This window comes from Salmo trutta, chromosome 33, assembly GCF_901001165.1.
Source record: "Salmo trutta chromosome 33, fSalTru1.1, whole genome shotgun sequence".
Classification (NCBI taxonomy): Eukaryota; Metazoa; Chordata; class Actinopteri; order Salmoniformes; family Salmonidae; genus Salmo; species Salmo trutta.
Window position 1 is genome coordinate 37,442,749 of NC_042989.1, and position 27,632 is coordinate 37,470,380.

Here is a 27,632-nt window from a genome sequence, read left to right on the forward strand (position 1 = left end):
TGTGTATTTTGTCAAACATTGTTTGTCAAAATGCTTTTTGATACTACATGCATACGTTTTGACTATAACCATTTAAAACGTTTGCATAAAAGCTCCATAGACTTCAATGATAATTTTTTGGGGGATTCGCCACTGCTCTTTGCTTCAACATAGCTTTTGCTACCAATTATACTTTATAAACTATAAAGCTTGTTGAGAAACACTTTATATGAAGGGGTTTACATAACACCCTTCTAAAAAACAGTCATAACACACTGCAAAAGTAAATATCATTCATAACAACCATCATAAGACATTTATTGAACATCATTCATTAGGAGTTATAAAGTAGAAGTTGCCCCCCCCCCCCGCCCCACGTACATTTTTATAAATCCATTGTACAACAAAAAATTGCTTATATTTTTACTGTCACAGTACCCGACCTGACACACTATTGAAACAACAGTCTGGAACTGGCACAGTGTCAGCCCAGCATTACCACGGATAAAAGGGGAAACACAGATTACACGTGGGGTTAAAACCTCAAGCAACCACTGGGTTTTCCACTCACCACTGAATAGGGAAAGGGGCATGTGAAACTCAAATACACACATTTAAAAATATTACTAAATTGATTGGAGTCCACCTGTGGTAAATTCAATTGATTGGACATGATTTGGAAAGGCACACGCCTGTCTATATAAGGTCCCACAGTTGACAGTGCATGTCAAAGCAAAATGAGGTTGAAGGAATTGTCCGTAGAGCTCCAAGACAGGATTGTGTCGACGCACAGATATGGGGGAAGGTACCAAAAAAAGTCTGCAGCATTGAAGGTCCCCAAGAACACAGTGGCCTCCATCATTCTTAGAATGGAAGAGGTTTGGAAGCACCAAGACTCTTCCTAGATCTGGGCGCCCGGCCAAACTGAGCAATCGGGGGAGAAGGGCCTTGGTCAGGGAGGTGACCAAGAACCTAATGGTCACTCTGAGAGCGCTCCAGAGTTCCTCTGTGGAGATGGGAGAACCTTCCAGAAGGACAACTATCTCTGCAGCATTCCACCAATCAGGCCTTTATGGTAGAGTGGCCAGACAGAAGCCACTACTCAGTAAAGGCACATGACAGCCCGCTTGGAGTTTGCCAAAAGGCACCTAAAGGACACTCAGACCATGAGAAACCAGATTTTCTGGTCTGATGAAACCAAGATTGAACTCTTTGGCCTGAATGCCAAGCGTCACATCTGGAGAAATCCTGGCACCATCCCTACGGTGAAGCATGGTGGCAGCATCATACTGTGGGGATGTTTTTCAGCGGCAGTGACTGGGAGACTAGTCAGGATCAAGGGAAAGATGAATGGAGCAAAGTACAGAGAGGGAGATCCATGACGAAAACCTGCTCTAGAGCGCTCAGGGACTCGGGCGAAGGTTTACCTTTCAACAGGACAACGACCGTAAGCACACTGCCAAGACAATGCAGGAGTGGCTTCGGGACAAGTGTCTGAATGTCTTTGAGTGGCCCGGACTTGAACCTGATCGAACATCTCTGGATAGACCTGAAAATAGCTGTGCAGCAACGTTCCCCATCCAACCTGACAAAGCTTGAGAGGATCTGCAGAAAAGAATGGGAGACACTCCCCAAATACAAGTGTGCCAATTTTCTAGCGTCATACCCAAGAAGACTCAAGGCTGTAATCGCTGCCAAATGTGCTTCAACAAAGTACTGAATACTTATGTAAATGTGATATTTCATTTTTTGGGGCAAAATGACAAAAAAAAGTGGTTTGTAATTATGGGGAATTGTGTGTAGATTGATGACGGGGAAAAAAACAATTTGATCCATTTTAGAGTAAAGCTGTAATGTAACAAAATGTGGAAAAAGTCAAGGGGTCTGAATACTTTCCGAATACACTGTAGGGCGGCAGGTAGCCTAGCGGTTAAGAGTGTCGGGCCAGTAACTGAGAGGACGCTGGATTGAATCCCTGAACCGACTAGGTGACAAATCTGTCAATGTGCACTTGAGAAAGCCACTTAATCCTAATTACTCTTGTAAATTGCTCTGGATAAGAACGTCTGCTAAATGACTAAAACGTGTAAATGTTGATTTAGGTGTAAGGCCCTGCGACAGGCTAGCATCCTGTCCAGAGTGTTTACATCAAGCTTAATCATGCTACAGAAACAGGAAATTTACTCCTATGAGCCATTTGGGTCAAGGCTACTTGCATCTCTTTGTCCATGTTAAAAGGAAGTCTGTCCTTTCTGTACAGTTCTGGGTATTTAAATATAACCTATACTATAGCACAATATAACAAGCTGCAGAGGCATATCTATATTTCAGTTAAGTGTTTCTGTAAATTGTGTAGCAGTTCTTGGAATATTTATTTTTTCCAAAGATGTTTTCTATAGACATTCACCATTCACAAACCTCATGGAGCGTCCTCCATTTTGTTTTCTTCAATGGTGGGATTGGTAGATATTCTTCTGATTGAAAGATGTTCAAATAGTAAGCTTTTTATTCAGAAAGACAAGAATAAACCATGAAAATGACGTTCACACAGCACCCCTACAATTTCCTCTGTCTTTTGTCATGCCGAAGCGAACAGAGAAGCAGTGGGGAATGGAACAATAGAGAGGAGATGAAAGGTGTGGACAAAAACAGGTGGAAGTAGGAGAAGAGAGAGAAGAATAGAAAACGAGTGGGTGGTTGAGAGAAAGGAGGGCAGAGGGCACTGCCACTAGCCTTTATGGTGAGTCTCCTCTTTTCAGTACAGAGCCTCTCCTGCATCAAGACCCCTATACTGTACTGTTCTAATACTAGACTATAGTATACTATGCCTCTTTGTGGCCAAGCCCTGGAGATTTCACCAACCTTAGAGATCCGCAGACAAATCCCTGAAGAACAACAAGACCCCTGGCCCTGACAGCATCCCTGCTGAGATGTCCAAACCCGTGCACCCAGCACACTCTGTTTATTACCAAAGTCTAGGAGCATGAAACTGTCTCCCAGCAGTGGAGGCACGCCAACATAATACAATAACAAGTCCACTTGTGGCTGTTGCTGCCAAAGTCCCAGCCAAAGTACTGCTTCACAGACTGGTCCAGAACATCACTGAAGACCTGCTAACTGAGTCACTGTGTGGTTTCAGGAGAAACAGGAGCGCTGTGGGCATGACAGCTTGTTGGTGATGTGGACACCAAGGAACTTGAAGCTCTCAACCTGTTCCACTACAGCCCTGTCGATGAGAATGGGGGAGTGCTCGGTCCTCCTTTTCCTGCAGTCCACAATCATCTCCGATCAGTGTAGATCAGCAATAAATGTTTGGAGAAGACTTAGCCTAATACTGAAACATGTCTGTATTCCCAAATATTGTATTTCCTCTGTTAAGCTGTGTGCACTGAAATGACATGTATGATTGTTGCTGACACTCAGATGTTCTGATAAAGTGATTTAAATAGTCTAGAATGCACCGCTGTGCTCAACTCAAACAGCGCTGCATAGCCTATTGTAGCTGCTGGGAAAAGTAATTCAAAGCCTCCACTTTATCACTCAGGTCAAGATGCAACTTTCCAGTGCTACCATTTTTTGCCATGTAATGCTGTTATTAAAACGAATCAGACAACCCCATAGCAGATTAGTTAAGTTGGCTTGTTGCTGTGTGCTTTAGGAGAGAAATATTCAGTTGCAATAGGGAGGAAAACATGTATTCTGACAAGCAGTCAATGCATTTTTGAAACCAGTTTTGGCAGTTTTGGCAGTAACCTCTGTTTAAAAAAAAAGAATGGGGAAGCAGTTTTTGCTACCATTTTTTACTTCTCTACTCCTCCAGTGGCATCGTTTTACAAAATCAGCTACAACTGGAGTTTCAAGCATAGTTTGGGAGCCAAATTAACATGGCTCTTGTAGGTGAATGGAGCCAAATGATCCGGCTGACAGAAAAGACTCGGAATGCCCATCACTACAGAACAGAGTTCAAAGGGGACAATAACATTTAAAAGGGCAATTACATATTTTGTAATAGAAACCTTTTTTTTTCTTTTTTCGAGTGAATAATTACTATTTATATATTTGTATTTATAATGAAACAATAATTAATAATAATACCAATCAGGATGTTGTTCTTTCTAAAAATTATCCCGGGGGAGGACCCCGGACCACCTAAGCAAGGGGACTGGAGTTAATCAAACTCGCAGTTTAATACATGCACAAAATTATCCTCTTTCCCTAAAAGCATGATGGTCATGACTTTCTGACATGAAAGGACAGGTTAATTTGGCCCCAGACAATCGATCTGAGATCGAATTAAGTTTCAGTCACACCATTTTTTTAAATTTATTTTAAACCCTGCGTTTAGGGCAAAGCATGTTGCTGGCTCACACCTAAGAACCAATTTGTTATGTAACTTGTGTCTAGGATTCCTGTTCCTCTCGGTGTGTCTTGGTACACAACTCCGATTTAAGTTATCAGTTTAAGATCTTAGATACTGTATTATCGACAATGTTACAAACGGCAAGAATGTGGGAGATTGGCTATTAAAGAACTACAGAAAGAGGACCTAACAGCTTTTAGCAACCAGCAGAAAAATAGCATGGGACAATGCTTTGTGATTCGTCACATCACTTCTATCCGACAACAACATTTTCAGCTACTTTACTCCTATACTTTTTTGTAATGTTTAAGATTCTAAAGCCTGACGCACCCACCAATGGGGGACAGATTTAGAGTTCAGGCCTAAAACCAAGAGAGACGTCAGCCCTGATAGAGTGGCAGGACTAGTGGTGACTAACCCTGTGGCTATTATCTGGTGTATCTGGTTGTGACGTCAGCAAGTCTCTGGGGTATTGGCACAGATATGGTGCTTGCACATGATAGTAGTGTTCACTTCAGCACCAATTTAATTATCCGTCTGAACTAGTGGTTTTGAGACTGAAGAGTTAACCTTCGCATAACCCTCTTTTGAAGAAACAAGTTGGTTCTCATTTGTGCGTTGTCTGTCTGCCTGTCTGCCTGTCTGTATTGGGTACATAAAGCATTTTTTTTATGCCTATACCTGTATGTTTGTCTTTGAAAGAAAAATAATATTAATTCAAACGAGTATGTCGCAGACAATGTTATTGTTGAACCCATGTTGAACCCATGTTGAACCCATGTTGAACCCATGTTGAACCCATGTTGAACCCATGTTGAACCCAGGTGAACCCATGTTGAACCCAGGTGAACCCATGTTGAACCCATGTTGAACCCATGTTGAACCCATGTTGAACCCAGGTGAACCCATGTTGAACCCAGGTGAACCCATGTTGAACCCATGTTGAACCCAGGTGAACCCATGTTGAACCCATGTTGAACCCATGTTGAACCCAGATGTCAAAGAGAGCACATGGTCAGCTGCATTCTGACGTCTTTATTGGGTAACTGGTGTCATCAATTTGATCCAGGCACAAATCACCATTTTGTGGTTTTTCAAGGAACATTTCCAACTCTTCCCCTGAGTCGAATGAATTAACCCCAAACTCGATCCAAACTATTCCAGTGCCACTCTCTGTTTGGACCATCGTCCTTGTCTTTCATTGTCGTATTTTCCCGGTTTTCATTCTTTATTCTTTCTTTCCTGTGCTTCTTTCCTACACTATCCCCACCATTCTTCCACTCCTGTATCCATCTCTTTGTCCCCCTGTGTGTGTGGAGTGCTGTGTAGCATTGGCAGCGGATCTGGTTTCTGCTGCCAATCTATTAGTGATGAGGACATCAGACTGACATCTATTAGTGATGAGGACATCAGACTGACATCTATTAGTGATGAGGACATCAGACTGACATCTATTAGGGATGAGGACATCAGACTGACATCTATTAGTGATGAGGACCTCAGACTGACATCTCTTAGTGATGAGGACCTCAGACTGACATCTCTTAGTGATGAGGACCTCAGACTGACATCATCTATTAGGGATGAGGACATCAGACTGACATCTATTAGTGATGAGGACATCAGACTGACATCATCTATTAGTGACGAGGACGTCAGACTGACATCTATTAGTGACGAGGACATTAGACTGACATCTATTAGTGACGAGGACATCAGACTGACATCTATTAGTGACGAGGACATTAGACTGACATCTATTAGGGATGAGGGCTTGGTGGTTACAGGAACCAATGGCTTGGATTTGCATCCTACCTCCGGCGGTAGTCAGACAAGCATTGAGTGTAGACAGATCTGGGCAGAGAAACTATTTAAAGCATAATTATTCCACCCTCTAAATCATTGACAGGTGGCATCATTGACTTATTACATCAATACATTATTTTGAAAGATTAGATGTGAAATAATATGCATATATGAAGCGACCAGAAAATCTAGTCACAATGCAGACACAGTGGACTGATAACAAACACATTTTAATATCATGTGTAGACAAATTTCTTGAAATGTGGGCACAATCAGAATGTAGACAGGATCAGGACAAAGGACCCATTTTAGCACCAGGTATAAACGGGGCTACTGAAGAGGCGTTTGAAATGGCATTATGAGTGTTATGAATGATGTTGTTTTTCTAAATTGCTTGTCTTTTTTGTTGTTGCTTGAAAGCGCTTTGAGACTATTTATGTAATGAAGAGCATTATACAAGTTGAATAAATAATAATAATTATTATTTATATTATTTTTATTATGATTATTGTTATTATTGTTATTATTATTGGTATTATTGTTATTGTTGTTATTATTATTTGCAGATTGGGGTGATGACAGTTGATATAAAGCTGAAACCAACTCTCACTTCACCCTTTTAAGCCACACCAATAGAATGTTAAACAAAGAATAAAAAGTATTCAAGGTCTCATTTCTCACAATGATTTAACTGTCATACATTTACATAATTACACGATAAAACCGTCAGGGTCTCATGGAAAAAGACTACGGAGTGGAAAGCAAGTGTCCGTCTGGCAGAGTTGATGATTATACATTTAGGGCTAAAATAGTCATATGAATACTATTGCATAACACAGAGTTTGACAGTCTGTGTGTCCTTATTGAAAGCCACCAGACCTTGACATGTTTAGATCTCTGCATGTCCTGTTATTCTCACTGAATAAACTTGTGCAGTTTGGAAGAACTTCCATTTTTCTTTAGATGTGAGAAACATTTCAGTCAAAGGGTTCTCCTAGTCTAGTGTGTGAAATCTCCTCTCTCGTTGTTGTGTGTGTTGTATGTCGTTAGTAAGACTGGGATGTAAGAGTGTTCATTGTCTCAAATGCAGACCTGGGTTCAGGTAGCCTGGTGGTTAGAGCATTGGACTAGAAATCGAAATCCCCGAGCTGAAAACTTAAGTCTGTCGTTCTGCCCCTGAACAAGGCTGTTAACCCACTGTTCCTAGGCTGTCATTGAAAATAAGAATTTGTTCTTAAAATAAAAACAGTATTAATTTTCTTTAAAATACTTTGAGCCATTGACTTACCCTGGCTGGACTACCAGATGGGCGGAGTTTGCACTTATGAGACTATTCCATTGGCTCCGTTGGCTAGCCTCAGGATCCTTTCAAGTATTTGAAAGAAAGCTATAAATACTATTTGAACCCAGGTATGTTCCCTAATTGTAGTGTCTTTTGTGTGTTTCTGTCCAAGGCTCTCCTCGTCAAGTCTGTGAAATCTCTCTGTGAAATACTTCCCCACTCCCACTACCAGTTTGGTCTTGTCAGTATGATTTGATGTGCCTTAATACAGTATGTTATGTCTGAATGTTTGTTAATACACTGTTATGTCTGAATATGTCTTACTACATACAGTATGTTATGTCTGAATGTTTGTTTATACAGTATGTTATGTCTGAATGTGTTCTAATACAGTATGTTATGTCTGAATGTGTTCTAATACAGTATGTTATGTCTGAATGTGTTCTAATACAGTATGTTATGTTTGAATGTGTTCTAATACAGTATGTTAACTTATCTCTGAACTAACTGTTTCCTCCAGGCAGAGTGTGTTAGCCATCAAGCCTGCTGGGAGGAGCGAACCCTGTGTGTCTGTGTGAGTGTATGTGAGTGTGAGTGTGAGTGTGTGTGTGTGTGTGTGTGTGTGTGTGTGTGTGTGTGTGTGTGTGTGTGTGTGTGTGTGTGTGTGTGTGTGTGTGTGTGTGTGTGTGTGAGTGCTGGGAGGGGTAGTGACCCTGTTAGAGGAGGAGGGAGGGATTGTGGGATGTGTGTGGATCTGGTGAATGTCTCCTGCCTGCCGCAGTGAGAGAATTACCCTCATTTGCCTGGGGGCCTCGACTATGATCAGATCAGATGAGCCCCTCTGAATCCTGTTGCACTCTGGCTTAGAGAAGACAGTGGAGAGAAGAAGAGGGAGTCAGAGTTCCATGTGGTAAGCTGACTAGATAAGCACGCTTATTCTGCGAGAGAGAAAGAGAGAGAACATTTAAAAGTCATGCGAAAACTATTGCATGTATAGCTGTTATTTGGAGTGTGTGTGTGTGTGTGTCCTCTCTGTCTGTCTGTGTCCTCTCTGTCTGTCTGTGTCCTGTCTGTCTGTCCTGTATGCCTGTCTGTCTGTCCTGTATGCCTGTCTGTCTGTCCTGTATGCCTGTCTGTCTGTCTGTCTGTCCTGTATGCCTGTGTGTCCTGTCTGTCTGTCTGTCTGTCTGTCTGTCTGTCTGTCTGTCTGTCTGTCTGTCTGTCTGTCTGTCTGTCTGTCTGTCTGTCTGAGTGTTTTTGTATTTGATATGTGACAATAGGGATCCTCTGTCTCCATGTATTAAGGACCTGCTGCCATTGGGACTTTAGAGTTTTGCTGTTGTAATTGGCCGTTACGAATAGTTGAACTGGAGAAAGTCAAAAACCGATTCAGGAACTATCAACTGGCATTCCTTTAGTTTTTTTAACTGTCTAACTGTTTGGGATTACGTTTTTTGCTTTTTTTTGAATATATGACATGGTTGGTATGATTTCTGTAAGCTATACGGTAGTTTGAGCTGTGGACAAATTAATTTACCTTTACTAACAAATTTGGAAAATAATTTGGAACTGACGTAGCAAAAAGCATCAGTCCTGCTTTTTCACAAAATTCTGTTTTAGAACATTTGCTGCTTTGATTAAATCAGTACGTCACCTGAATTGTCTGATAGTGAAATCCTTTAATTTTATTCACGCATTAATTGAATATAAATATAATGGTGCTTCAAGCCAAGGACTTGCGTTTAAACGGACAGTGAGCTAGAAACCTAAAGCAAATTATTATAGGAAGAGGAGGAAGGGATGTGCTACTAAGGTACACAATAGTAAATGTTGGTAGACAGAAGGTGCTCTTTGGTAAAATGGGTGAATTGGTCATCAAAAAGAAAGGAGGACCAAGGCACTCTTCATTTAATTAATTACTCCCTGACGAAGGCCATGTAGCCGAAACGTGTCGGATTTTTAAAACCTTGTTTCCATTGGAACATGCCATACAAATAAAGGCATTTTAATTCATTATATGAAGAGTGCCTTGGTCCTCCTTTCTTTTTGATGACAAATTATTATAGATTCCACACAACACACAAGAAGCCTGAAAGTGCCAGAGGAATGAACTGAGCCCAGAGCTAAAGGAATAATCTCTCTCTGTGTGTGAAAACATTGGGATTGATTGGATTCCCTGAAATGTTCTTCAGTACACTGAGTTGGATTGTAGTTCAAAGTGGTGCTGCGCACACAAAGGTGGTCAAGATGGCCCCTCAGGCAATCTGTTATTGTGTCAACTCCTTCTTGTTTCTTTTAACGTTGCAAAGGGGAGTCTATGATAAATACTATGAACTGTCTCGATCACTGAAGTCTAGCAATGTCCTTGAATTTGTTGAGCAATTTGTGGTTAGCCCACTTTCGAAAAGGTTAGAGCTGCCCTAAACATCATGACTGTCACTGATAATGACTGAGGAACTGGCATCGTGTCCTGTGATAGACAGCTTTAGAACATCACGGTCAACTGGAGGGTCTCTGTCGGTCTCCGTGTATCAACTAAAAACACAGGTCAATTTTAAAAGGAGGGACGAGTGCAGGTAGACGTGTTACAGTAAGTCATTAGCAACATGGAGACATTCAGAACGTGTCCCTTAGATAAGGGAGAGGTACGGTGGGGAATTCCGTTTCCTAACATCGTGTTTTCACAGGAAATCTCTCGCCCTTTCCGTCTCGGGGAGCATTCAGCGGGACACAACCTTTTGGAACGTTCAGATGGCATATTTCTATGTGGAACAAACATGCCTGACATGTATGCACATCAAAGCATCCCATTGGCTGTTTGTGGCATTTCTATCTGCAATGTTCGATAACATTTGGCTACTGAATGTAGCTCTGTGTCCTAATAGTGTTGCTTTAAAGGTCCAATGCAGCCGTTTTTATCTCAATATCAAATCCTTTCTGGGTAATAATTAAGCACCTTTCTGTTATTGTTTTCAATTCAAATAGTCAAGAAGACACAAAAATAGCTTCTTAGAAAAGAGCAATTTATCACTCAAGAATTTAGCTAGGATTCTCTGGGAGTGGTCTGAGTGGGGAGGGGGAAAACTGAAAAGTAGCTGTTATTGGCAGAGAGGTTTGGAACTTTCATTCTTATTGGTCTATTAAAGATGCACTCTAAAACCATTCTTTTTCATTTTTCTTTTAATTTTCTTTTCCCCTTTTTTCTCCCCTATTTTGTGGTATCCAGTTGGTAGTTACAGTCTTGTCTCATAGCTGCAACTCCCGTATGGACTCGGGAGAGGCGAAGGTTGAGAGCCGCGCGTCCTCCGAAACACAATCCAACCAAGCCGCACTGCTTCTTGACACAATGCCCACTTAACCCAGAAGCCAGCCGCATCAATGTGTCGGAGGAAACACCGTACACCTGGTGACCGTGTCAGCGTGCACTGCACCCGGCCTGCCACAGGAGTCGCTAGAGCGCGATGGGACAAGGACATCCCTGTCGGCCAAATCCTCCCCTAACCCGGACGACACTGGGCCAATTGTGCGCCGCCCCATGGGTTTCCCGGTCGCGGCCGGCTGAGACAAAGCCTGGACTCGAACCCAGAATCTCTAGTGGCACAGCTAGCACTGCGATGCAGTGTCTTAGACCACTGCACCACTCAGGAGGCCTACACTCTCAAACTTTTGTATGATTTCAGCCAGCTGTTTTGAAAGTGGCCACAACTAGTCCCTGTTTTTTGTGTGTACTACGTCACAAATCCAATTCGTACTATATGATACACATTTATTGAGGTTAAGATCCTGGTGTGGTGCATCTTTAACTAATTTTCCACCTGGTGATGTCATCACACAGGTCAAAACTCCATCCCACCAAAACAGGCTGAAATTTCAGGTAGGTCTTTCCAAACAGCTCTTACACTAAAAGGACATTATCATCATTTTCACAATTTCACAGTATTATTCCAACCTCATAGTGTGGTAGTATAACACAAGAAAATCACACTTTTGACTGCACTGGGCTTTTAAGAGTGTGCAGTGTCACCTCATTTCATGTGTGGTGCACCCTGGGAGAAGGCATACCCCTTTAGACAGAAACAGAAGGTGAGAGAAAGAAATGTTATTTATACAAAATACTTAATGCGGTGAGACACAGCACACAGACTTTACATTTCAATCAATGTGCTACAGTAGTAAAAATAGATCCTTCCTTCACTGTGTGTGTGTGCGCGTGCATGCGTGTGTGTGTGTGTGCGTGCATGCGTGTGTGTGTGTGTGCGCATGCGTGTGTGCGTGTGCGTGCATGTATGTGTGTGTGTATCCAGGCTGGGTATCCTCTCCAAGTCTATTGTCATCCACAATGACTTCCTTCCCTCGATGAACGGAGGTGATGGTCAAAACCCCACACCAGGAAGTAGATAGCCCTTTTGTTACCCAGCAGCCCACAGGATATTTTGGGGCTGCTCGATTTTCCACTTCCTGTTTTTCTTATTCCTTGTTGTTGTCCCACCCCCTAAATGTTTCTTATTATGATGATTGGATGATTTATTTTTCTGAATCATTTCCAGAAAGTTTAAAATAATGGATCATACACTACTGTATGTTTCCTAAAGTCTCACCCTGTCCAGATAAGTCCCACTCTTTTCAGACTTAGTTTTTTTTGTCAGCCAGTTTGAATGATTAGTCTAAGACACTCCCCTTCTATCTTTAATCACAATATGTATTTGTTTTAGTTACAACTCAACTCATCATTCAACTGAGGTTCCAGTGTTATGATGCTTCAAAACAGATTTCCAGATAGAAACTGTGATGTGAAACATGTTCTATCAAGCTCTAAGTCATGTTTATGATCTGTCATATGTTGTAATGGAATCCTGGCAGAACACTCTGTCCTGTATGTCATGAGGCACCTTTAGACTCTGGAAATACGATGGTCATCATTACATGACTGCAGGTTGAAAGGGGTTAGATAACTGGGTCGCATTTGCTGGATACCAAATGGAAGAAAACAGACTGGAACACGGAGGGACTAACTGAACTTGTCCAATAAGAAATGCTCATTTTCATATTTTGTTTGCGAAGACATTTCGCAATGTTTTTGAAATGGTGTGCACTAATGAATAGGACCCTGGATCCATCACTCACCCCTATCCTAATGCTGAATCCATTCCAAGCCCATCACTGATCCCTATCCTAATGCTGAATCCATTCCAAGCCCATCACTGATCCCTATCCTAATGGCCTCTTATTGACTCCTCCTTTGCAGATCTGAAATGGCTGGACACATTGAGCAATAGGCGGGAATCCCATATTGCTGAAATTAGTCTCATCCTTTCACATCCTGAAAAGAAAGGTCAAGGAATCAGTCTGGTGTCATTTCGTGTGTGTGTGTGTGTGTGTGTGTGTGTGTGTGAGTGTGTGTGTGTGCGCGAGTGCAAGTGTGTGTGAGTGCATGTGAGTGTGCATGTGTTTGTGTATCCCAGGAAGCTAGAGATTGGTATCTCGTTCTCCTTCCTTATTCTTCCTTCCTGGTTATTAGATAAGGGTAGAGCAGGCACTCAGTAAAGGAGGGAACTGGGATTAGAGGAGGGGAAGGAAGAAATAATTATTAATACTGAATGTAATGTCATAAAGATTACATTACATTTTAGTCATTTAGCAGACACTCTTATCCAGAGCCACTTACAGTAATGAATGCATACATTTCATACAATTTTTTTATGTGCTGGCCCCCCGTGGGAATCGAACCCACAACCCTGGTGTTGCAAACACCATGCTCTACCAACTGAGCTACAGGGAAGGCTGGCCATAAAGCATTACTAATTAGTGAATGTGATGTCAAAGCATTACTAATAGTGAATGTGATGTCATAAAGCATTACTAATAGTGAATGTGATGTCATAAAGCATTACTAATAGTGAATGTGATGTCATAAAGCATTACTAATAGTGAATGTGATGTCATAAAGCATTACTAATAGTGAATGTGATGTCATAAAGCATTACTAATAGTGAATGTGATGTCATAAAGCATTACTAATTAGTGAATGTGATGTCATAAAGCATTACTAATAGTGAATGTGATGTCATAAAGCATTACTAATAGTGAATGTGATGTCATAAAGCATTACTAATAGTGAATGTGATGTCATAAAGCATTACTAATAGTGAATGTGATGTCATAAAGCATTACTAATAGTGAATGTGATGTCATAAAGCATTACTAATAGTGAATGTGATGTCAAAGTAATATAATTAGTCAATGTAATATAAAGTAACACATTTGTCAGGTTGAAGGTAAATCAGGAAGTAAATAATGTATACAACTATTTCTGACATGAACACAAACATTGAGCTAACCCTCGGTCACTGCAGATGTGGCCAGAGCATTGAGCAATGTGACTTTAAACGTTACAGTTTGAGTTGTATTTGTATTTATTATGGATCCCCATTAACTGTTGCCAAGGCATCAGCTACTCTTCCTGGGGTCCAGCAAAATGAAGGCAGTTATACATTTTTTTAAACATTACAAGACATTCACAACAGATTTCACAACATTTTAAGTATGTGCCCTCAGGCCCCTACTCTACTACCACATATCCACAACACTGTGTATAGTGCGTATGTTATCGTGTGTTTCTATGCTTGTGTCTGTGCCTATGTTTGTGTTGCTTCACAGTCGCCGCTGTTCCATAAGGCGTATTTGTATCTGTTTTTTAAATCTAATTTCACTGCTTGCATGAGTTACTTGATGTGGAATAGAGTTCCATGTAGTCATGGCCCTATGTAGTACTCTGCGCCTCCCATAGTCTGTTCTGGACTTGGGGACTGTGAAGAGACCTCTGGTGGCATGTATTGTGGGGTATGCATGGGTGTCCGAGCTGTGTGCCAGTAGTTCAAACAGACAGCTCCTCTACACTGAGCCAGGAGAGATTAACATGCGTATTATTAATGTTAGCTCTCTGTGTACATCCAAGGGCCAGCTATACTGCCAATTGCAATTTTCCTAAGTCCCTCTTTGTGCTACCTGACCACACAACTGAACAGTAGTCGAGGTGTAACAAAAGTAGACCGTCTCCCGTCGGACCGTCGCCCTAATGTACCCGGAACAGCAAGTTATTCGCCCTTTTAACGTGAGGCTGCATGCCTCGCGTACTCGGAACAGGAAGTTACATTTTTGTAAAGGGCTTTATATAGGAAGGGAGAGAAGGGATTGTTTCATTGTTTATAACCAATGTCTCTTCACATGGGCGGGGACACTGAGTTGGGCATAGTTCACACATGAAAACCCAATTCTCTCATTTGGAAGCTAAAATTACATTTCATCTTCTTACAAATAGTTTCATATTTAAACATTTAAATTGCACAACAATTCCATGTGAATCTGATAACTATAATGTGTAGACTTTCCACGATACAGTTTGTCATCCTACCATTAATAAGAATGTCTCAGATGACAACTGAACTGACATCATATTCATTAAGTACCAACGCATATTCTCAACTGGTTGGATTACCGAAATATGGTTCCTTTCCCCCACCTTTTGATATTCCCAGACTCTATATGTTTAACAAAGGCTTTTTCAAGAGTCCTTCTGTAGAGTCAAGAGAGAGAGGGAAGGGAGAAAGGTATTTATGGGGGGTCATAAACCTACCCACAGGCCAACGTCATGACACCACCCATTCTGAAACTAATTGCAGCTCTTTGTTAAGTGGGGGTGGCAGGTAGCCTAGTGGTTAGAGCGTTGGACTAATAACCAAAAGGTTGCAAGATCAAATCCCTGAGCTGACAAGGTAAAAATATGTCATTCTGCCCCTGAACAAGGCAGTTAACCCACTGTTCCTAGGCTGTCATTGAAAATAAGAATTTGTTCTTAACTGACTTGCCTAGTTAAATAAAGGTAAAATAAATAAGAAAAGTATTTCGGTAGCTGTCGTGTATAGTGGCTTTACTCAGTGTGTCTCTGTGGCATGTCGTTAGTAAAGATTGCACAAAGTAAGGGGCCTAGGTGCTTCCTTGGGGAATTCCTGGTTCTACCTAGATTATGTTGGAGACTCTCCATTACATGACACCCTCCATGTTTTATTAGACAGGTAACTCTTTATCCACATCATAGCAGGGGGGTGTAAAGCCATAACACATATGTTTTTCCAGCAACAGACTATGATCGATAATGCCAAAAGCTGCACTGATGTTTAACTAAACATCCCTCACAATCTTTTTATCATCAATTTCTCTCATCCAATCATCAGTAATTTGTGTAAGTGCTTGTTGAATGTTCTTCCCTATAAGCGTGCTGATAGTTTGTTGTCAATTTGTTTACTGTAAATAGCATTGTATCTGGTCAAACACAATTTTTCCCAAAAGTTTCCAAAGGCTTGGTAACAGACTGATTGGTTGGCTATTTGAGCCAGAAAAGGGGGCTTTACTATCCTTAGGTAGGGGAATAACTTTAGCTTCCCTCCAGGCCTGAGGGCACACTTTCTAGTAGGCTTAAATTTAAGATATGGCAAATAGGAGTGGCAATATAATCAGCTATTATCCTCAGTCATTTTACATCCAAGTTGTCAGACTCCGGTGGCATGTTGTTATTGATAGACAACAATACTTTTTCACCTCTTCCACACTTACTTTACAGGATTCAAAATTACAATGCTTGTCTTTTATAATTTGGTCAGATATACTTGGATGTTGAGTGTAAGCGTTTGTTGCTGGCATGTCATGCCTAAGTTTGCTAATCTTGCCAATTAAAAAAATCATTAAAATAGTTGGCAATATCAGTGGATTTTGTGATGAATGAGCCATCTGATTCAATTAATGATGGAGCAGAGTTTGCCTTTTTGCCCAAAATGTTATTTAAGTTGCTTCAAAGCTTTTTTTCTATAATTGTTTTTGTGTCATGTATCTTTGGGGCAGCAGGTAGCATAGTGGTTACAGCGTTGGGCCAGTAACCAAAAGGTTGCTGGATCAAATCCCTGAGCTGACAAGGTCTTTCATTCTGCCCCTGAATTTTTTTATTTATGTATTTATTTCACCTTTATTTAACCAGGTAGGCAAGTTGAGAACAAGTTCTCATTTACAATTGCGACCTGGCCAAGATAAAGCAAAGCAGTTTGACACATACAACAACACAGAGTTACACATGGAGTAAAACAAACATACAGTCAATAATATAGTAGAAAAATAAGTCTATATACAAAGTGAGCAAATGAGGTGAGATAAGGGAGGTAAAGGCAAAAAAGGCCATGGTGGCGAAGTAAATACAATATAGCAAGTAAAACACTGGAATGGTAGATTTGTAGTGGAAGAAAGTGCAAAGTAGAAATAGAAATAATGGGGTGCAAAGGAGCAAAATAAATAAATAAATACAGTAGGGGAAGTGGTAGTTGTTTGGGCTAAATTATAGATGGGCTATGTACAGGTGCAGTAATCTGTGAGCTGCTCTGACAGCTGGTGCTTAAAGCTTAAAGCTAGTGAGGGAGATAAGTGTTTCCAGTTTTAGAGATTTTTGTAGTTCGTTCTAGTCATTGGCAGCAGAGAACTGGAAGGAGAGGCGGCCGAAGGAGGAATTGGCTTTGGGGGTGACCAGAGAGATATACCTGCTGGAGCGCGTGCTACAGGTGGGTGCTGCTATGGTGACCAGCGAGCTGAGATAAGGGGGAACTTTACCTAACAGGGTCTTGTAGATGACCTGGAGCCAGTGAATAAGGCAGCTAACCCACTGTTCCCCGGTAGGACATCCTTGTAAATAAGAATTTGTTCTTGACTGACTTGACTAGTTAAATTAAAATATATATATATTGGTTTCATTGTGTAGTTTCATCTTATTTTTATTCAGTTTAGTCACATGATTTCTCAATTTGCAGTACGTTTGCCAATCGGTTGTACAGCCAGACATATCTGCCATTTATTTTTCCTCATTCCTCTCAACCATACAGTTTTTCAATCCAAGGGGATTTAACAGTGTTTACAGTCATTTTCTTTATGGATGTATGCTTATTAGTAACTGGGATAAGCAATTTCATAAATGTGTCAAGTGCAGCGTCCGGTTGCTCCTCATTACACACCACAGACCAGCAACATTTGAATCGCTACAAAACTTCTTGTAGGACCTCTTATACACTATGTAAGGCCCAGCCTTTGGGTCTTTGGTTTTCCTAGATGTGGCTACTATATTGGCATCATTACATCCGATGGATTCGGATACTGCTTTCAAACAAATTTCTGCAGCATTAGTAAAGATGTGATCAATACATGTTGATGATTTCATTACTGTGCTGTTTGTAACTACCCTGGTAGGTTGATTGTTAACCTGTACCAGGTTGCAGGCACTAGTTACAGTTTGTAGTTTTCTCTTGAGTGGGCAGCCTGATGATAGCCAGTTAATATTTAAATCTCCCAGAAAATATACTTCTCTGTTGATATCACATACATTATCAAGCATTTCACACATGTTATCCAGATACTGACTGTAAGCAATTGTTGGTCTATAGCAGCTTCCCACCAGAATGGGCTTTAGGTGAGGCAGATGATCCTGTAGCCATATTACTTCAACAGTATTTAACACTAGATCCTCTCTAAGCTTTACAGGAATGTGGTTCTGAATATAAACAGCCACATCTCCACCTTTGGCAGTTCTGTCTTTTCTGTAGATGTTATAACCATGTATTGCTACCACTGTAGCACGACTCAGGATATGACCCAGATGCAGACACAGGAGGCAGATTGTATAGTTCTCAGATGATTTATTGTAAACACGGGGCAGGCAAAGGGCAGGTCGAGGACAGGCAGAGGTTCGTAATCAGGTCAGATTCAGGCAGGTACAGGACAGCAGGCAGGCTCGGGGTCAGGGCAGGCAGAATAGTCAGAACCGGGAAAACTAGCAAATAGAACTTGATAAAAAGGAAGACGGACAAGCAAGCTGGTAAGACCTGACCAGACAAGACGACTGGCAACAGACAAACAGAGAACACAGGTATAAATACACAGGATAATGGGAAGATGGGCAACACCTGGAGGAGGGTGGAGACAAGCACAAAGACAAGTGGAAGAGATCAGGGTGTGACAGTATCATCAAAGGTGTTATCAAAGTGAGTTTCAGAGATTGTCAGAATATGAATGTCATTTGTTACTAGCAAATTATTGATTTCATGAACCTTGTTTCTTAAGCTACATATGTTAACGTGAGCTATTTTTAAACCCTTTTCTGGGATTCTTGATAGTTTTACTTGCTTTACTGGGAAGCTTAGCAGAGGTAGACATGCTCAGGTTATTTATGTTAGTGCAGGGTGAGCTGCACACAGTGGACTTCCTGCTAGGATACATCACCTCAGTGCTAACAGTATAACTGATTCATAGGCATATGATTGCTGCATACAATAGCTGTAGGATCAGCAGAGCCATTCAGGGCAGTAAAAGGGACATAAATTAGGTTACTTACATTGTCTTCCAACGCCCCTGGGATAATGTACATTTGCTTAAGCATTATGCCAACTCAGTGACACAATGGTAGGGATTAGCTGAGCTGGGCTTGGGTCATTGATAAGTCATTGTGTCAACGCAGCCTTATAATGCTATGAAAGGATCCAGGAACCCAGTTCTTTAAAAGGGGGGCGGGTGATGGCTGGTCAGTTGTCAGTGGCAGGTCGCTGGCTGTTTCTTGCTGGCACGGCTGCATGTTAGCGTTTGGTTTAGCCTCTCAGAGCTTAGTCGGGTGTGTCCCCAGTGTCTGTAGTCGTGGGGGATACAAAACATACAGTTACAGCATGTACTGGCCAACAGTTGGAGTCACACTCACACGCTGGAAGTAAAGACTTTCCTTCAGTAGTTCTATAGAGAGTGTTGAATGAGTTGAGCTCTTGGGTGTAAAGTTGAATGAAGAAAGTTGACCGAGAAAAAAACGAAGATGTTTGTAAATGTGTTAAATAAAGAGTTTTAATTAAACGGTTATTTAAAAGTAAAAAATGAAAAGTTTGGCAGGCAGCCAAGTCGCAACAAACAGCAACACAACAATGTTATGAAGAGAATCGTTCAGAAACGTTACAATCGTGTGTCAACCTTGGTGTCCTCAATGTACCTGCACCTTTTTGAAAAGCATAATGTCCCTGCATGGAGAAAAATACACCCAACAAAAATATAAAACGCAACATGTAAAGTGTTGGTCCCATGTTTCATGAGCTGAAATAAAAAATCCCAGACATTTTCCATATGCACAAAAATATGATTTGCTCAAATTGTGTGCAGAAATGTGTTTCTATCCCTGTTAGTGAGCATTTCTCCTTTGCTAAAATAATCCAACCACCTGACAGGTGTGATATATCAATAAGCTGATTAAGCAGCATGGTCATTACATAGGTGTACCTTATGCTGGGGACAATAAAAGGTCACTCTAAAATATGCAACACAATGCCATAGATGTCTCAAGTTTTGAGGGAGTGTACAATTGGCATGCTGACTGCAGGAATGTGCACCAGAGCTGTTGCCAGAGAATGTAATGTTAATTTCTCTACCGTAAGCTGCCTCCAATGTCGTCTTAGAGAATTTGGCAGGTCATGATACCGTCCTCACAAACGGAGACCACATGTAACCACGCCAGCCAAGGACCTCCATATCCGGTTTCTTCACCTGCGGGATCGTCTGAGACCAGCCACCGGGACAGCTGATGAATCTGTGGATTTGCACAACTGAAGAACTTCTGCACGAACTGTCAGAAAGCGTCTCAGGGAAGCTCATCTGTGTGCTTGTCGTCCTCAGCAGGGTCTTGACCTGACTGCAGTACGGCGTCGTAACTGACTTCAGTGGGCAAATACTCACCTTCGATGGCCGCTGGCACGCTGGAGAAGTGTGCTCTTCATTGATAAATCCCGGTTTCAAATGTACCAGGCAGATGGCAGACAGCGTGTACGGCGTCACGTGGGCGAGCGGTTTGCTGATGTCAACGTTGTGAACAGAGTGCCCCGTGGTGGCGGTGGGGTTATGGTATGTGCAGGCATAAGCTACGGACAACGAACACAATTACATTTTATCGATGGCAATTTGAATGCACAGAGATACCGTGAGGAGATCTTGAGGCGAATTGTCGTGCCTATAATCCACCTCCATCACCTCATGTTTCAGCATGATAATGCATGGCCCCATGTTGCAAGGATCTGTACACAATTCCTGGAGGCTGAAAATGTCCCAGTTCTTTCATGGCCTGCATACCCGCCAGACATGTTACCCATTAAGCATGTTCCAGTTCCCACCAATATCCAGCAACTTAGCACAGCCAACTCTATGCGAAGGAGATGTGTCGCGCTGCATGAGGCAAATAGTGGTCACTGGTTTTCTGATCCACGCCCCTACCTTTTTTAAGGTATCTGTGACCAACCGATGCATAACTGTATTCCCAGTCATGTGAAATGCATAGATTAGGGCCTTATTTATTTATTTCAATTGACTGACGTCCTTATATGAACTCAGTAAAAATCTTTGAAATTGTTGCATGTTGCGTTAATATTTTTGTTCAGTGTACATGCATACATATGAAATGTATAACAGTTGATCTGTCCCCAAACCAGTTAGCTTAGTCCCAGTTATATGATCTGAAGCAAGTCTTCTCAAGGTGCAGACAGGAACATTGTTATTTTAGTGCAGATTTGATTGAACCACTAAACCTAGCCCTGGTTGAACAGACTGAACCCTGCGCTCACTATTGTTGTGAGGTGAAACAATGCCCCTTCAGTTCAACATCTAGTTTGATTTACATTTGATTGAGTTGTTAGCTAAAAAAAATTAAACATGAAATCAACAAATACTTTAACCATGTCATTGGATTTCAAAAAATGTAAAAGGACACATTTCCCAAATTCCTTTCCAATCAGTTTTCCACAACGTCATCACATTGCATTTTTCTGTTGATATTATGTCGAAACACATTGATTCAACCAGTTTGTGATTATGGGGTAGTGAGTGCAGCAGTCCTTAGAAAACCACCCAGGGAAGTCCCAGAAGGCCCCAAAGCAGAGTCCCTGGCCTCCTGGCTGTAAGGGCATAGTGCCAGCTGTCGGACCATCACACAAAGGGCTCACTGGGACCCGAGCCAGGGGTGCCAAGCACCTGCCAACAAATCAAATCAAATCAAATCAAATTTATTTATATAGCCCTTCGTACATCAGCTGAAATCTCAAAGTGCTGTACAGAAACCCAGCCTAAAACCCCAAACAGCAAGCAATGCATGTGAAAGAAGCACGGTGGCTGGGAAAAACTCCCTAGGAAAAACTCCTGAGAAAGGCCAAAAACCTAGGAAGAAACCTAGAGAGGAACCAGGCTATGAGGGGTGGCCAGTCCTCTTCTGGCTGTGCCGGGTGGATATTATAACAGAACATGGTCAAGATGTTAAAATGTTCGTAAATGACCAGCATGGTCAAATAATAATAATCATAGTAATTGTCGAGGGTGCAACAAGCACGTCCGGTGAACAGGTCAGGGTTCCGTAGCCGCAGGCAGAACAGTTGAAACTGGAGCAGCAGCATGGCCAGGTGGACTGGGGACAGCAAGGAGTCATCATGCCAGGTAGTCCTAGGGCTCAGGTCCTCCGAGAGAAAGAAAGAAAGAAAGAAAGAGAGAATTAGAGAGAGCATATTTACATTCACACAGGACACCGGATAAGACAAGAGAATACTCCAGATGTAACAGACTGACCCTAGCCCCCCGACACATAAACTACTGCAGCATAAATACTGGAGGCTGAGACAGGAGGGATCAGAAGACACTGTGGCCCCATCCGATGATACCCCCGGACAGGGCCAAACAGGCAGGATATAACCCCACCCACTTTGCCAAAGCACAGCCCCCACACCACTAGAGGGATATCTACAACCACCAACTTACTGTCCGAAGACAAGGCCGAGTATAGCCCACAAAGATGTCCGCCACGGCACAACCCAAGGGGGGGGCGCCAACCCAGACAGGAAGACCACGTCAGTGGCTCAACCTACTCAAGTGACGCACCCCTCCCATGGACGGCATGGAAGAACACCAGTAAGTCAGTGACTCAGCCCCTGTAAAAGGGTTAGAGGCAGAGAATCCCAGTGGGAAGAGGGGAACCGACAAGGCAGAGACAGCAAGGGCGGTTCGTTGCTCCAGCCTTTCCGTTCACCTTCACACTCCTGGGCCAGACTATACTTAATCATAGGACCTACTGAAGAGATAAGTCTTCAGTAAAGACTTAAAGGTTGAGACTGAGTCTGCGTCTCTCACATGGGTAGGCAGACCATTCCATAAAAATGGAGCTCTATAGGAGAAAGCCCTACCTCCAGCCGTTTGCTTAGAAATTCTAGGGACAATTAGGAGGCCTGCGTCTTGTGACCGTAGCGTACGTGTAGGTATGTACGGCAGGACCAAATCGGAAAGATAGGTAGGAGCAAGCCCATGTAATGCTTTGTAGGTTAGCAGTAAAACCTTGAAATCAGCCCTTGCCTTAACAGGAAGCCAGTGTAGGGAAGCTAGCACTGGAGTAATATGATCAAATTTTTTGGTTCTAGTCAGGATTCTAGCAGCCGTATTTAGCACTAACTGAAGTTTGTTTAGTGCTTTATCCGGGTAGCCGGAAAGTAGAGCATTGCAGTAGTCGAGCCTAGAAGTAACAAAAGCATGGATTAATTTTTCTGCGTCATTTTTGGACAGAAAGTTTCTGATTTTTGCAATGTTACGTAGATGGAAAAAAGCTGTCCTTGAAGCAGTCTTGATATGTTCTTCAAAAGAGAGATCAGGGTCCAGAGTAACGCCGAGGTCCTTCACAGTTTTATTTGAGACGACTGTACAACCATCCAGATTAATTGTCAGATTCAACAGAAGATCTCTTTGTTTCTTGGGACCTAGGACAAGCATCTCTGTTTTGTCCGAGTTTAAAAGTAGAAAATTTGCAGCCATCCACTTCCTTATGTCTGAAACACAGGCTTCTAGCGAGAGCAATTTTGGGGCTTCACCATGTTTCATTGAAATGTACAGCTGTGTGTCGTCCGCATAGCAGTGAAATTTAACATTATGTTTTCGAATGACATCCCCAAGAGGTAAAATATATAGTGAAAACAATAGTGGTCCTAGAACGGAACCTTGAGGAACACCGAAATTTACAATTGATTTGTCAGAGGACGAACCATTCACAGAGACAAACTGATATCTTTCCGACAGATAAGATCTAAACCAGGCCAGAACTTGTCCATGTAGACCAATTTGGGTTTCCAATCTCTCCAAAAGAATGTGGTGATCGATGGTATCAAAAGCGGCACTAAGATCTAGGAGCATGAGGACAGATGCAGAGCCTCGGTCTGACGTCATTAAAAGGTCATTTACCACCTTCACAAGTGCAGTCTCAGTGCTATGATGGGGTCTAAAACCAGACTGAAGCGTTTCGTATACATTGTTTGTCTTCAGGAAGGCAGTGAGTTGCTGCGCAACAACTTTTTCTAAAATTTTTGAGAGGAATGGAAGATTCGATATAGGCCGATAGTTTTTTATAATTTCTGGGTCAAGATTCGGCTTTTTCAAGAGAGGCTTTATTACTGCCACTTTTAGTGAGCTTGGTACACATCCGGTGGATAGAGAGCCGTTTATTATGTTCAACATAGGAGGGCCAAGCACAGGAAGCAGCTCTTTCAGTAGTTTAGTTGGAATAGGGTCCAGTATGCAGCTTGAGGGTTTGGAGGCCATGATTATTTTCATCATTGTGTCAAGAGATATAGTACTAAAACACTTTAGTATCTCCCTTGAGCCAAGGTCCTGGCAGAGTTGTGCAGACTCTGGACAATGAAGCCCTGGAGGAATACCCAGATTTAAAGAGGAGTCCGTAATTTGCTTTCTAATGATCATGATCTTTTCCTCAAAAAAGTTCATAAATTTATTACTGCTGAAGTGAAAGCCATCCTCCATTTGCGAATGCTGCTTTTTAGTTAGCTTTGCGACAGTGTCAAAAAGAAATTTCGGATTGTTCTTATTTTCCTCAATTAAGTTGGAAAAATAGGATGATCGTGCAGCAGTGAGGGCTCTTCGATACTGCACGGTACTGTCTTTCCAAGCTAGTCGGAAGACTTCCAGTTTAGTGTGGCGCCATTTCCGTTCCAATTTTCTGGAAGCTTGCTTCAGAGCTCGTGTATTTTCTGTATACCAGGGAGCTAGTTTCTTATGACAGATGTTTTTAATTTTTAGGGGTGCAACTGCATCTAGGGTATTGCGCAAGGTTGAATTGAGTTCCTCGGTTAGGTGGTTAACTGATTCTTGTCCTCTGACGTCCTTGGGTAGGCAGAGGGAGTCTGGAAGGGCATCAAGGAATCTTTGGGTTGTCTGAGAATTTATAGCACGACTTTTAATCTTCCTTGGTTGGGGTCTGAGCAGATTATTTGTTGCAATTGTAAACGCAATAAAATGGTGGTCCGATAATCCAGGATTATGAGGAAAAACATTAAGATCCACAACATTTATTCCATGGGACAAAACTAGGTCCAGAGTATGACTGTGGCAGTGAGTAGGTCCAGAGACATGTTGGACAAAACCCACTGAGTCGATGATGGCTCCGAAAGCCTTTTGGAGTGGGTCTGTGGACTTTTCCATGTGAATGTTAAAGTCACCAAAAATTAGAATATTATCTGCTATGACTACAAGATCCGATAGGAATTCAGGGAACTCAGTAAGGAACACTGCATATGGCCCAGGAGGCCTGTAAACAGTAGCTATAAAAAGTGAAACACAATACACAGCCAAGCCAGGGGGTGCCAAGCCAGGGGGTGCCAAGCACCTGCCAACACAATACACAGCCAAGCCAGGGGGTGTCAAGCCAGGGGGTGCCAAGCACCTGCCAACAAAATACATAGCCAAGCCAGGGGATGCCAAGCCAGGGGTGCCAAGCACCTGCCAACACAATACACAGCCAAGCCAGGGGGTGCCAAGCCAGGGGGTGCCAAGCGCCTGCCAACACAATACACAGCCAAGCCAGGGGGTGCCAAGCCAGGGGGTGCCAAGCACCTGCCAACACAATACACAGCCAAGCCAGGGGGTGCCAAGCCAGGGGGTGCCAAGCACCTGCCAACACAATACACAGCCAAGCCAGGGGGTGCCAAGCCAGGGGGTGCCAAGCACCTGCCAACACAATACACAGCCAAGCCAGGGGGTGCCAAACACCTGCCAACACAATACACAGCCAAGCCAGGGGGTGCCAAGCCAGGGGGTGCCAAGCACCTGCCAACACAATACACAGCCAAGCCAGGGGGTGCCAAGCCAGGGGGTGCCAAGCACCTGCCAACACAATACACAGCCAAGCCAGGGGGTGCCAAGCACCTGCCAACACAATACACAGCCAAGCCAGGGGGTGCCAAGCCAGGGGGTGCCAAGCAAATGCCAACACAATACACAGCCAAGCCAGGGGGTGCCAAGCACCTGCCAACACAATACACAGCCAAGCCAGAGGGTGCCAAGCCAGGGGGTGCCAAGCAAATGCCAACACAATACACAGCCAAGCCAAGGGGTGCCAAGCCAGGGGGTGCCAAGCAAATGCCAACACAATACACAGCCAAGCCAGGGGGTGCCAAGCCAGGGGGTGCCAAGCCAGGGGGTGCCAAGTCAGGGGGTGCCAAGCCAGGGGGGAAGGAGGGAGCACATATTGTTGCACTATTTTTCGCATAGCAAATAGAATGATTGAGTGAATGAGTGAGTGAGTGAGTGAGTGAGTGAGTGAGTGAGTGAGTGAGTGAGTGAGTGAGTGAGTGAGAGTGAGAGTGAGTGAGGAGATCAGGGCTGATCAGGGACTAGATTTGAAAAGTTAGAACAGGGCTGTTCAATGTTGGTCTTGGAGGGCAAAATCACTTCTGGTTTTCATCCTCTCCTTCTAATAAGGGACTGATTCAAATCAAATCAAATCAAATTTATTTATATAGCCCTTCGTACATCAGCTGAAATCTCAAAGTGCTGTACAGAAACCCAGCCTAAAACCCCAAACAGCAAGCAATGCATGTGAAAGAAGCACGGTGGCTGGGAAAAACTCCCTAGGAAAAACTCCTGAGAAAGGCCAAAAACCTAGGAAGAAACCTAGAGAGGAACCAGGCTATGAGGGGTGGCCAGTCCTCTTCTGGCTGTGCCGGGTGGATAATTATAACAGAACATGGTCAAGATGTTAAAATGTTCGTAAATGACCAGCATGGTCAAATAATAATAATCATAGTAGTTGTCGAGGGTGCAACAAGCACGTCCGGTGAACAGGTCAGGGTTCCGTAGCCGCAGGCAGAACAGTTGAAACTGGAGCAGCAGCATGGCCATTCAGACCTGGGACACTAGATGAGTGCAATTATCTACCAGGTAGAAACAAAAACCAGAAGTGTTTCAGCCCTTCAGAACCGTAATTAAACAGCCCTGGCTTGGAACAAGCAGCCCCAGGAGAGGGCATATTTTGGGCAGACAGGATGGATCACAGTCATCCATAATGACAGTCAGCCAAAATAGCGTTCCACATGACAAAGATTTTTTGGGGTTCAAATCAAAAGGGCTGTAGTCAATTGCATTCACATATAACAACATATGTGGTCCTCTGTGGCTCAGTTGATAAAGGAAGGCACTTGCTACTCCAAGGTTGTGGGTTCGATTCCTGCTGGGGCCACCCTTATGGAAAATGTATGCACGCATGATTGTAAGTTGCTTTCAAATAAAAGCGTCAGCTAATTGGCTGAGTGTCTGAGCTGAGTGTCTGAGCTGACTAATGAGCTGACTAATGAGAGAAAAAGCAGCAGAAAATATGTTGTACTGTAGTCCTAGTAAGCCGTTTGAATTGGAATTGACTTGAGTGTCTGCTACGAAGATCTTTGAGTTGACTAGCAGGCCGAAGCATTCGACCCCTCCTATAGTCAATGACCATCCAGCACCACTTGATGTGTGTGTGTGTGTGTGTGTGTGTGTGTGTGTGTGTGTGTGTGTGGGGGGGGGGGGGGGGGGCAGGGTTCTAATGCCCTGATATGAGAACGACTGCAGATGAACACATTCTGCTCCATCTACTCACATCAGGGCATTAGAACCCATAGCAGGTCTCTCACACAGACACACATCAAGGTTATTATAGTTTTGTGTTTATATTATACATGTATTTTGAAATCAGTTTAGTTTCAGTTAGTTTTTTATACCTGATTTGCTATTTTTTGTTTAGTTGAAGTTGTATACAGATATTTCTATTTTGTTTTAATATTATTTAAGGCTCTATTCAATCCG

At 42.7% G+C, this 27,632-nt stretch overlaps 1 protein-coding gene and 1 long non-coding RNA gene across 3 annotated transcripts in view; both read left to right on the top strand.

The window, feature by feature from the left end:
- Positions 1-1,847: 1,847 nt before the first annotated feature.
- On the top strand, positions 1,848-6,818 carry LOC115172939 (uncharacterized). The gene is made up of 2 exons (XR_003871518.1): positions 1,848-5,291; positions 5,335-6,818. It is a non-coding gene; the product is annotated as an uncharacterized LOC115172939 (long non-coding RNA).
- A 1,346-nt stretch (positions 6,819-8,164) lies between these two features.
- The window catches only part of LOC115172941 (hippocalcin-like protein 1), a 30,198-nt gene continuing 10,730 nt past the window's right edge, over positions 8,165-27,632 (top strand). Inside the window, exons 1-2 of one of the 2 annotated variants that reach the window (XM_029730832.1) lie at positions 8,165-8,337; positions 11,263-11,301. The gene's annotated coding sequence lies outside the window, so the exon portion shown is untranslated. The remainder of the gene's footprint in view (positions 8,338-11,262; positions 11,302-27,632) is intronic. The other variant, XM_029730831.1, reaches the window with a different exon arrangement.